We start from the raw sequence: 11,424 nt of genomic DNA, 5'->3' as shown, positions 1-11,424 counted from the left end.
TCAAGTCATCCAAGGGTCATTAATCACAACCAGAGACCCCTTGTGACCTTTTATAGACCTTTTATATTGTATATGTGGATGACGTTGTGATACATCATAGTACTCATTGGTAAGATCTAGGGATTGGTACTACTCACATTTAAAACAATATGGTACCAATGGCTTTTGAGTGTGTCAGTATGTAACGCTCAGCCCATAACCTCGCCTTACATCGGGGAAAAAAAGGGGACTCGGTGGGCGCAAATAGTGTATAATAACTCTCTTTTTTTAATTTACACAATCTCAGAAAATAATCTTATAACCCCTCCCGTTTTTTTTACAACTAAATAACACGCCCCCCAAATCAGTATAAACCAAAAAAAAAAAATTACAAAAACCCTTCATATTAATTTGTTCTATAATAAAAACTCAAAGTTTTTAATTTAGCATATTTATTCCCAATCTTTAAACATGCAATGCTGTGTTCATGCCCAGCGTGGAAAATTGCCTACTCTTCCACTCCCTCACAGTCACAAGGATGCGTTCAGGTACCTGAACATGGTACCATCTGATTTTATGTGAATTGGTACTTGGTAATCGGTAATACAGACAGAATTTGGTTGGTACCTATAAAAGTACCAAATTTGGTACCCATCCCTAGTCAGACCTGAGACAAACACTAAGATCTCTATCCTCTTCAGACCTAGTGTCCACATATGTCAGGGGTGGCCAACCTGCGGCTCGTGAACCACTTGTGTGTGGCTCTTCGATCCATTCATAAAAGTATATACAAAGCTATGATTAGTGGTGTGCTGATCAATCTAAAATATTGACATACTGATGCCAGTGTTGGGTTCAGTATTGATCAATGTTAGGGTGTACAGATTGATACTTAAGTTTCAATTTCTTTTCTCTAGTACGAAATTTGAACACACAAACAAACACAGTAAATCTCGTTTTAAAAATTGGAAATGTTTTGATTTTCATTGTATGTCATTTAGTTTATGCATGAGAGGAAATGTGTTTGTCAGACCATGGCCATTTTTGTGGCTCTTTGTCTCTGACTGGTTGGCCACCCCTGACATATGTGGACATTACATTTCTGCCTCTCAGACCCACGATATGTCATTTTTTTTAAGTTTGACGGATTAGCCTCATTCAGGGACACTGCCATCATCATCTATTGGTGAAATCACAACATTACACACATTTTAGTGAAAAATCCCCAACATATTCAGGTTCAATAACACTACTAACAAACAGCTAGAAGAGAACTTGTAACACAAACAATCAAACTTCCTGTACAAAGACAAAGTTTAGTTATTATACTTATTAGGTCTTACTTATCCCAAAAAGCAAGGTGAATTAAAAATGCACACCAGGTGAAGTACAATGTTGATTAGAGGGTAACTCAATAAACAATAAAATAAAGTTGTGCCCATAAGTTTACATACCCTGGCAGAACTTGTGATTTTTTTTTTTTTTTTTTTTTTTGGCCATTTTCATAGAATATTGATAACACAAAAAAAATTGCTCATGGTTAGTGGTTGGGTGAAGCCATTTATTGTCAAACAACTGTGTTTACTCTTTAAATCTTAATGACAACAGAACCCTGATCAAAAGTTTACATACTCTGGAAATTTTGGCCTGATAAAATTCAAGGTAATTGAACTCTATAAGAAAAATTGTGTTACTCTGATTGTGTTATTCTCAGAAAAAGTGCCAAAAATCCCAAATTCTGTTGGGGTATGTAAACTTTTGAGCACAACTGTGCTTAATGATACGATATGAAACAATATGGTTAGGCATAACACCACGCAACACAACAGATTCTGTTAGCATGTTCTGTTAGCATGGCTGAAACATGGCCCATGATAATGATACAGATAATTTGAGTCAGAATCTCTGTGATAAATGTTAAATTGCCAAACAATAACCCAGCAAAACATTTTCATATCTGATGAAGTCAAGAACACAAAATGTCCTTAAAAGGTAACGTGAAGGGTCAACGTCGTTAATGCTACAAAGTATCATCAGTCAATATATTTGGATAATCTACTGAGCTTTGAGAGCTTCATACACCTCTCTTTTCTCAATTTAGTTTTTAAACGTGTCAATAATCTGGCTCCTGAACCTCTTTCCAAATTCGTTTAAAGGCAGAACAACAGCAGCAGAGTAACAAGAAGCACAGTGAATGGAAACTCAGATCAACATTTGGACTGTCAGCCTTCTCCGTTAAAGAGGGAAAACTTTGGAGTTCATTACCAACTGAAATCAAACTGAACAGACTTAAAATCCTTCACTGTTAAGGTCAAGTGCTGGCAGAAAGCAAAACAGAGGTGTAACCATCTTTAGTCTTCCATGTTTTAATTTCCTGTTTTGAACTGTGAATTTGTTGTTGTCTTTTAGGTTGATGTCTTTGAAATTTTACTGTTATCCTGTATTTTTCTTTCCATTTTATTGCTGGTAAATGCAAATTTTATGACCTAGTTTTTAAAGGTCCAACTAGGGACAAAAGTTGAGAATTAGCACGCTATAAACTCTCTGTGCAGCACATCAGATTCAAATATTGTCTCAATAATGTTTCTACCAGCCCAGTTCATGAGTTTTCTTTTGATTTTTGTTTGATCAGAGCATAAAACATGTCCACATCGAAATATAACCTCCACTGCTTTCCATTGATACTGCATTGAGACGTTAGGGCCCAAGATTTGTACGCATCAGTGGTTTGTTGTTACGTTGTCACTGACACATGTCGTCATTTGAACTCTAAAAGAAAGTTATAGGGTCTCACAGACATGACATGGAGCCAGCTGTGGAGTGTAACTAAGTTTAATCCAGGGGTGGCCAACCAGTCAGAGACCAAGAGCCACAAAAATGACCGTGGTCTTACAAACACACTTCCTCTCACACTTAAACAAAATGACATAAAATGAAAATCAAAACATTTCCAATTTTCAAAGTGAGATTTAATGTGTTTGTGTGTTCAAATTCATACTAGAGAAGAGAAACTGAAACTTAAGTATCAATCTGTACACCCAAACATTGATCAATACTGATCCCAACACTGGCATCAGTATGTAAATATTTTAGATTGATCAACACACCGCTACTTATAATTATATATATTTTTAATGAATGGATCGAAGAGCCACACACTGAAAGGCAAAGAGCCACATGTGGCTCGTGAGCCGCACGTTGGGCACCCAACCTGACAGAAATGTTTTTATTTGGTAAATAATGATATCTAATGTCAAGCACAAAGCATCATGGGTAAATTAGCAGAAACAGAAAATAAAAACAGAATTAGTCATGACTAACAAAAATGTAATTTCAATGCAGTAAATAATGCACCATCCTCCATCCATCCCTCATTATTGTGCAGTAAAGCAGACCCAAGTGTGGGTGAACTGCTCCCCCTAGTGTCAAAACTGGAAGCATGCACCCAATGATCAAACTGGCTGAAGTAACTGTCATCTTGATGCAAAATGAGAAAGATAAGATTTTGAAATCTTTTTAAAAGTTTTTTTTGTAATGATTTAGTGTAACAGAGTAGAGTAAATACAAAAAGCAGGAAGTATTTAACATGGAAACACCAGATGCTCTCAAACCTGACCATAACACATGCTCTGTGTGTGTGACACAGTTGGCACTTTGAAGCTCCTTTTGATGCTTGATAAAAAAAAAAAGTGGCTGAGGCACATAAACAAATCAGACATTAATCTTTAAAAATCACGTCTGTTCTCATGTTCTTCTGTACTGACCTGCTGCCAAACATTCACCCATCTTTCTGTCCCTCTTCTTACACATATCACCCCTCCCCACACACACACTCAGCGGGACATATGACTGTCAGCGATGACAGATGTCCTGACAGTCTGGAGGTCTGGAGGCATGTTTGTGCTTGTTGTCCTGCAGGGCTTTGACACACGATGTATCAGCATACACAACACGCTTACAACACACATGTCACAGAAACGCTGCTCGATCTGCTCCCTGCCATTTGTTTGCCTCGTTCAGCTTCACCTTCGCTTTTACTGGTTCATCAGAGGAGGGTGGTGTGTTTGACCCCACCTGTCCAGGTGCTTTAGGCTGCAGCTGTCTGTTTATACTTGAGCTTTTTTTAAAAATTTACTCAGAGTCACGTGAGGAGGAAAGTGAGCGTGGTGCTGAGGTACATTGATAAAGATTCATGCAGAGGAGAAAAGTAGGCTGAAAAACAGTGGAATAACCCTTTATGTCATACAAACGGACACAGTGAGATGACCCTTATGCACACTTCCTGACTTTGTTGATTGTTGACATCAGCCTTGAGTCTTCCCCTCTTTGTTTCAGATTCTGGATGTTGTCTGCACACTTTCACCTCTATGGTACAGTGTTTATTTAACAAAACACCAATGAAACACTCAAAAAACAACTTCCTGTTCCAGTGCTTTGACATTTCATACATCCATGCTGTTACCAAAGCCTAGAGAAGAAGGCCATTTGGAATGTGTTATCTATTAGGCAGGAACTTTGATTTCATCAAGATGAGATATGGAGATATAAACTTTTTTTTTCCTGCTTCAAAGATCTTGGATATAAAACTTCAATGATGCTTTTAAGCTAGTACACTGTAAAAAGTTGAGTCTTTCTGAGTGTCCTTGTCATATTTCTTGTCAGACATTGTCTGTATAAAGTATTTGTAGGTCGTAACAAACAAAAGTACCTTCGTATTACAATATTGCAAGCCAAAACTGAGGACAGTCTTTTGTAATGAGTAAAATTAGTATTGAATTATATTTCAAGAAATATGAGCATCTGCAGATATCTTTATTTATTCCAGTCAGACATGATACCTGGCTTTCATCTTTGAACTGACTTGTAATTTGATAAATACACATGGTATTTATAAAAGTAGAGTTTTTGCAGTGTAGTAATGGGGGCAGTTTGATGCTTAAGACCAGTGGTTCTCAGGCTTTTTTCAGTGATGTACCCTGTAATGCCACATTATGTAATAACGCCGCATTATGTAACAACGCCACATATGTAATAATGTTTTGAATGTTCACTTCATTTTGTAATAATCTGACACATTTGAAACAAAATTCTAGAACACAATATGTAATAAACTTTTCCACATTGTGTAATAAGTTTTTACATATTGCGTAAGAACTTACTACATAATGTGGTGCTACATACCCCCTATGAATGTTATTTATTTATTTATTTTTCCTGCAACGTTCCCCCCAACACATGCAAAAGCAGGTTTGGTTGAAAAAAGAAGTTAAACACATACTCAGTTTGCTCAGTTTATGAACTTAATCTTATACTGGATTCAAACATTGGTGTCAGAGGAATTTTGCTTGGTGGTTTTTTTTTTTTAATATACATTTTTGTATCTTGCGTACCCCTTGGAGTGACTTCCTGTACCCCCTCAGGTACTCGTACCCCTGTTTGAGAACCACTGCTTTAGACAACAACATTACTGAATGAATAATGCATTAAAAACACCTATATACCATTGATTTTGACATTCCCACTTTATTCATGCATGTACATTATAATGGGAAAGATATGATGAAAAAGCAAAAACATCCAGAAAGGAAAATTACACATCTGCTGTCGTATTCAACTCAAGCAAGTAGAATAATTGACCAAAAAAAAGAAAAGAAAAAAAAAAAAAAAAAAAAACCTAAGTCATTGCAAATGTCAGAGACTACTGTCATAAATTATTACATTTAACAAACTAAGGCTGAAAATCTTTGCTGTGTGCGATATCTTGAAAAGTATTGAATGTTGGCTTTGGATTTTCCTGCATTTACTTTTCAAAGTCGTTCTAGTAACGATAGTTTGAGGTTCAAACAAATTTGTTGAATGTTGGTCAGACTCAATTCATGTCTCACCGTGCTGAATTTTTCCTGTATTTTATTGTATGTTAGCCTAAATAGTGTAACATTTTGTTTGATATATGCAATAAACCAGAGGTCTGCAACCTTTACTTTCATATGAGCCATTTAGCCTCAGCTCACCTGGATTAAAGTCATTCAGGAGCCACAAAATCTACGTTATCTTCACATTAAAGTGTGTGAAATTATATCCTTACTTTGGGAAAGTTATTTTAACAAGAAGATTTGGGAATTTTTAAAATTGTACATATGATTACTTTTTTTTTTCTTTTGATTGAATTTACAAATATTCCAAAATTTTTGAAATAAAATAAAAAAAACAGATTTGCAAAAAAAACTGGCATTGTATAAATTGTCAAATTTTCCCAAAAATCGCAATAACAGAAACAGACATTTTAAAAGTTGCAAAATTTTAAAAAACTCAAAAAAATTGAAGAACTTTCAAAGAATTTTGAATTAAAAAAAAAGGAGTTTTAAAAAAGTTGCCAAAAAAAAAAAAAAACAATTTTCAAAAAATGCTAAAATAACAAAAAGTTTGGCTTTTGATACCTGCCCAAAATTTCCAAAAATTTAAAAATAAAAAGTAAATTTCCCAAAATTTTATATCAAATTTTCCAAAATTTTGCAAAAGTTATAAAAAAGTTATAGAAGTCATTTCAAAAGTTGCAAAAAGTTCAAAATTTTTTCAATTGTCAAAAAATTGCAGACCCCCCCCCCCCCCCCCCAAAAAAAAAAAAAAAAAAAAAAAAAAATCCAAAAATAAAAAAAATGGAGTTTCAAAATTTTGAAAAAATACTAAAAGATTTTGCTAAAATTAAAACACAAATATTTCAAACTCTATCCATTTCAAAAAATTTTGAAAGATGTCTGTAAATTCATAACATATATTGATACTTTTCTGTAACTTATCACATTTTCTTGTTTGCCAATTTTCTGCATTCACTTATCTCATCAACGGTATAGAACTTAAGGTTAGTTACTGGTGCATGGAAAGTTGGTAGTAGAGCGGTGGCAGGCTTTATTGACAGATGTGATGAAGATTTAGTTCAACTAAATGTTAACACATGATTTTATTTAGTGTCAGTGTCATTAATTATCGATACCCTCTGTAAGAAAACTACAAATTCTTTACCTTAATGATATTTTTTAAAGCTACAAGGAGCCACTGCAAAGGAGTCTGAAAGAGCCACAGGTTGAAAACCCTTGCACTAAACCCAGACTTATTTGGCTGCAGTTCAGCTCCTGACCACTAGGTCGCACCAGAGCCCCATAGAAAAGAGACAAAGATGCAGCAACATGGAGACTTGATCACCAGAATCAAACTGTAAAAGCATGTTATTATAATTAACAAGGCAAAAAAATATCTTTAACAATCATTTGGATTAGCAAAGATGATGGCTGCATTCCATTTAGCTTCTTGGAACAAGATAAACCACTATCACAGCTTTCTTTCCTTCCATTTCTTGCTGATTTTACTGCTTACTAACATTTAGAGTCAGGGTTTTCTTGTAGATCGAGGATATTTCGACCAGTAATGGCCCATTTTTAAATATTTGTTTTTATCTTTGAGCTTGTAGAATAATAGTGAAATCAAATACCCAACAAATGCCAGCTGCAGAGGTGGATCAGCTTGAAAAACCAGGTCTTCCCTGTCTCCCTGAAAACTCTCACAGGTTTAGGTGAATTACACAAACCCGTGTGTGTGACTGACAGATCGACAGGGACAGTCAGGACAGCCGCCGAGGACACAAAGGCCTCCAGTGTTCACGGGACTGAGCAGGGATCAGGACGGAGGAGAAGAGGTTTTAGCGGAGTATCATCATTTGGAGGAGGAGGAGGAGGAGGAGGAAGGGGAGGAGGAGGGTTAAAGCTTCAGAGGAGACAGACTGCAGAGAGACAGGGCTTAGAAGTTGTCAGAGTTTGGTATTCGTGACTGTGGGGCTCAGTCAGCGGGAGTTATGGTCCCTCAGAGACCTCACACTGTTTAACTCACTTCTATAGAGATGGCAGGGTTTATTGCACGCATTTCTGGGTTGGAGACGTGCGTTTTTGAAACAATCTCTGGATGTTAAACCTCAATTTAATGCATAAATATTCACCCTGCATGAGGATGAGTCATGAGCGTATGTTGATTCAGTCTCAAATAAACAACATCCTGTGACAAAATAGGAAAACACGGTGATAAGAAGGCCTCATTGTGTTGCAATCAATACCCTTTGTGAATAATGCATCATGCGTCCCATCACATTATGCATCGCTGATGTCAAACTTGTGATTCATTCTTGCACGATTGTCAATTTACAGAAACACCAGCACAGGCGATGAATCGATTTCATTCTCCAGCTCGTTTTTTTTTTTTCCATCAACATGCTTCTTATTATTCCATTTCAGGGTCAGAAGAGACGCGTATCCGTAGATTACATGTTCATCACACAAATAAAAAGAAGCAAAAGCATGATTAAGTTGTATTCTGCGTGCGGTGGGTTTACATACGTGTGTGGGTGTATTTACAGTATGTTCAGGCTTATTTGTTGCTCATATCCTCCTGTGAGACGCAGCAGCAGCCATCAAAGAGTTTGCTTTATGTGCAACACTGTTACATCTTCACAGTGAGGCGTAAATACATCCACACGGCTTCATTCTATAAACGAAATTTCTATCAGACATTGGTATTAACTCAAATAATCCACACATGAAAAGAAATCACAACATTCAGGTCCATTGATAATGATTATGAATTAAGTACGTTAACACAGGAAAAAAGTATTGAACACGCTAACTGAGACTCATTTAATACTTAGTGGAGAAGCCTTTGTTTGCAATGACAGCTTCCAGAAGCTTCTTGTATGTTTGAACTAATGGCCCACACTGCTCAGGTGTGATTTTGGCCCATTCCTCTGCACAGATTGTCTTTAAATCTGGAATATTTTCTTTTTATGAAACCATTTGAGAGTCAACTTTGCCGTGTGCTTTGGATCGTTGTCCTGCTGGAAGGTCCAGCCACGTCTCATCTTCATCATCCTGGTGGATGGCAGCAGATTCAGATCAAGAATTTCCCCATACATGGCTCCATTCATTGCTCCGTCAGTTATATGAAGTTTGCCAACACCATGAGATGAGAAACAACCCCATGCCATGATGCTTCCACCTCCAAACTTCACTGTTGGTGTAGTGTTTTTTGGCTGATGTGCAGAGCCATTTCTCCTCCAAACATGGTCTGTAGTATGACAGCCCAAAAGTTCAGTTTTGGTCTCATCTGACCAGACAACATTCTCCCAGTATTCTACAGGCTTGTCAAGATGCTGTTTAGCAAACTTTAAACCAGCTTCAACATGCCTTTTCTTGAGGAATGGAGTCTTGCGGGCTGAGCGTCCATAGAGGCCATGGCAGTGGAGTGTATTGCCTATTGTTTTCTCTGTAACAATCGTACCTGCTGCCTCCAAGTCTTTCTGGAGCACTTTCAGGGTGGTCTTTGGCTGGTTGAGTACTCTTCTGACTCTCTTTCTGACTCCCTGGTCAGAAATCTTCAAGGAGCTCCTGTGCGTGGCCTGTTGATGGTAAGGTGGTGCTTCTTCCACTTGTGAATAATGGCCCCAACGGTGCTGACTGGACTATTCAGGTGCTTTGATATAAGTCTGTAACCAGTTCCATTCTGATGCTGAGCAACAATCAGGTTGTGAATGTCTTCAGAGAGCTCTTTGCCTTTACCCATCATGAGGTGTGTGGTATTTAACTGCTTGGTGAAAAAAACACCTTTTTTATAGGACCATCAATTTGCTCTAGCCCAGCTGATGTTGGTTTGCACTAATTGGAAGTTCAAGTAATAATTACTGACAGATTTCAGGTGGTATGGTGCATTTCCTTGCCAAAGTATACAGCCTTTCCATGGTGTGTTCAATACTTTTTTCCTGTGTTATCGTACTTAATTCACCATAATCATTATTTATGGACCTGAACGTTTTGATTTCTTTTCATGTGTGGATTATTTGAGTTAATACCAATGTCTGGTAGAAATTTTGTTTGAATTGCAGCTTTGGAAATAAATGTGATGAGAAAAAAGTTGACACATTCTATACTTATTTTCCCCACTGTATATCAGATTGCTAATTCTGTTTTAGAATCAGTAAAGTGTAATTAAAGCATGTAATCTGATAAACAAAAGCATGACGGCGGCCTACATCTATATCACTTTGTTGCCCACGAAGTGCAAGAAAAACAATCTTTCCTCGCTGTCTTGAATCCAACATTTTGATCCCCTTCATGTTTTGAGAATCTTACATTTCAGTCATATTAGATTTCTTGTTGAGACAGACTGCCTCTGATAGGAAGTGGGGTATATGTGATATTTTGGCAGCGTGGCTTCATAATATATTAGGTCAGGTGCAAAAGTTGTCAGAAATCAAAGTGATTAGTTGTTTTTCGTGATATAACACTTGGCAGTACTCGGGAAGAAGCTGGAAACCCCATGCTGTAGTTTGTGTTTTGATTTTAAGAGAGGATTTTGGCTCAAGATGTTCTAATGAGTAAAAGCCTGAAGCAATGAAAACGCTCCTCTCCTGCTTCCTTGACAAAACCTGAGTCTGATGAATAAATACCGAGCAGTGAAATGAATAGTGAATCATTGAGATGTGTTCTCGTACCACTCCTCCTGATATTGTCACTTTGATTTAAGTAATGGCTGTGGATTAAAAAACAAGTCATTTTTATTGAACAACTCCATGTGACATACAGACAGTAGAAAGACATGGTGGGATTATTATGAAGTTTGGCTCCGTACATCCAAGGAATCTGGAAATACACCTGGAAACAAGCTAAGCTAACGTAAGCAGCAATTTGGAGCCGTCCCACTTTGTCTTTATGCTGCTTTACTTAGCTCCTCACCACAGAATATACAGACTTTATATATGTCATGGTGAAAACAATGGCTAACATTTGCTAGCTTAACTTGGCTTAAGCTAACATTTGTGGTGGCTGTCAGTCCAAGGGGCAAAATCCGATTTGTAAAAAAGAAGCCTTTGTGGAAGTGCTAAAAGTTGCTGTTCATTGAGAAACCACTTGAGGCTGGCTGCAGAAAGACTAGAAATCACGTACACACCCAGCCATGAAAACTCCTCTTATATTTACACTATATTTACATTATATTTACATTATGTTTACATTATATTTACAGCCTGGTTCAAAAAACAACATCAGTCTGAATTGTGATTTCGCCATCAGCACTGTACGTGGGTGAATTTTTTTTCTAACTCTGCAGTTTAGAAGATATTAGGAAAGTTTGATTGTCCAATCAGGGATGCAGCTCAGGTCATGTGACTGACGGGTGCTCTGTAGCTGTTAGAAAGGAAACTCAAAGCCCGAGTCATATCCAAGGTGGCTGTGTCCGTAGACTGGCAGATGGTATTCACTGTATCAGGAACAGACAGGTGAGGTTGCAGAGACTATGTCCATGTTTTATACAGTCTATGAGTGAGCCTAGCATGAGGTAAAGAAAGGGAGTTGACGTTGGTTTTTGGTGTTTTCGCTAACTAACCTTGCTAACTGCTATCCTGGTATCCTT

Source organism: Halichoeres trimaculatus, unplaced genomic scaffold (assembly GCF_033239565.1).
Source record: "Halichoeres trimaculatus isolate MK-OKI-2021-1 unplaced genomic scaffold, fHalTri1.1 fHalTri1_scaffold_13, whole genome shotgun sequence".
NCBI lineage: Eukaryota > Metazoa > Chordata > Actinopteri > Labriformes > Labridae > Halichoeres > Halichoeres trimaculatus.
Note: the sequence above shows the minus strand (reverse complement) of the source record.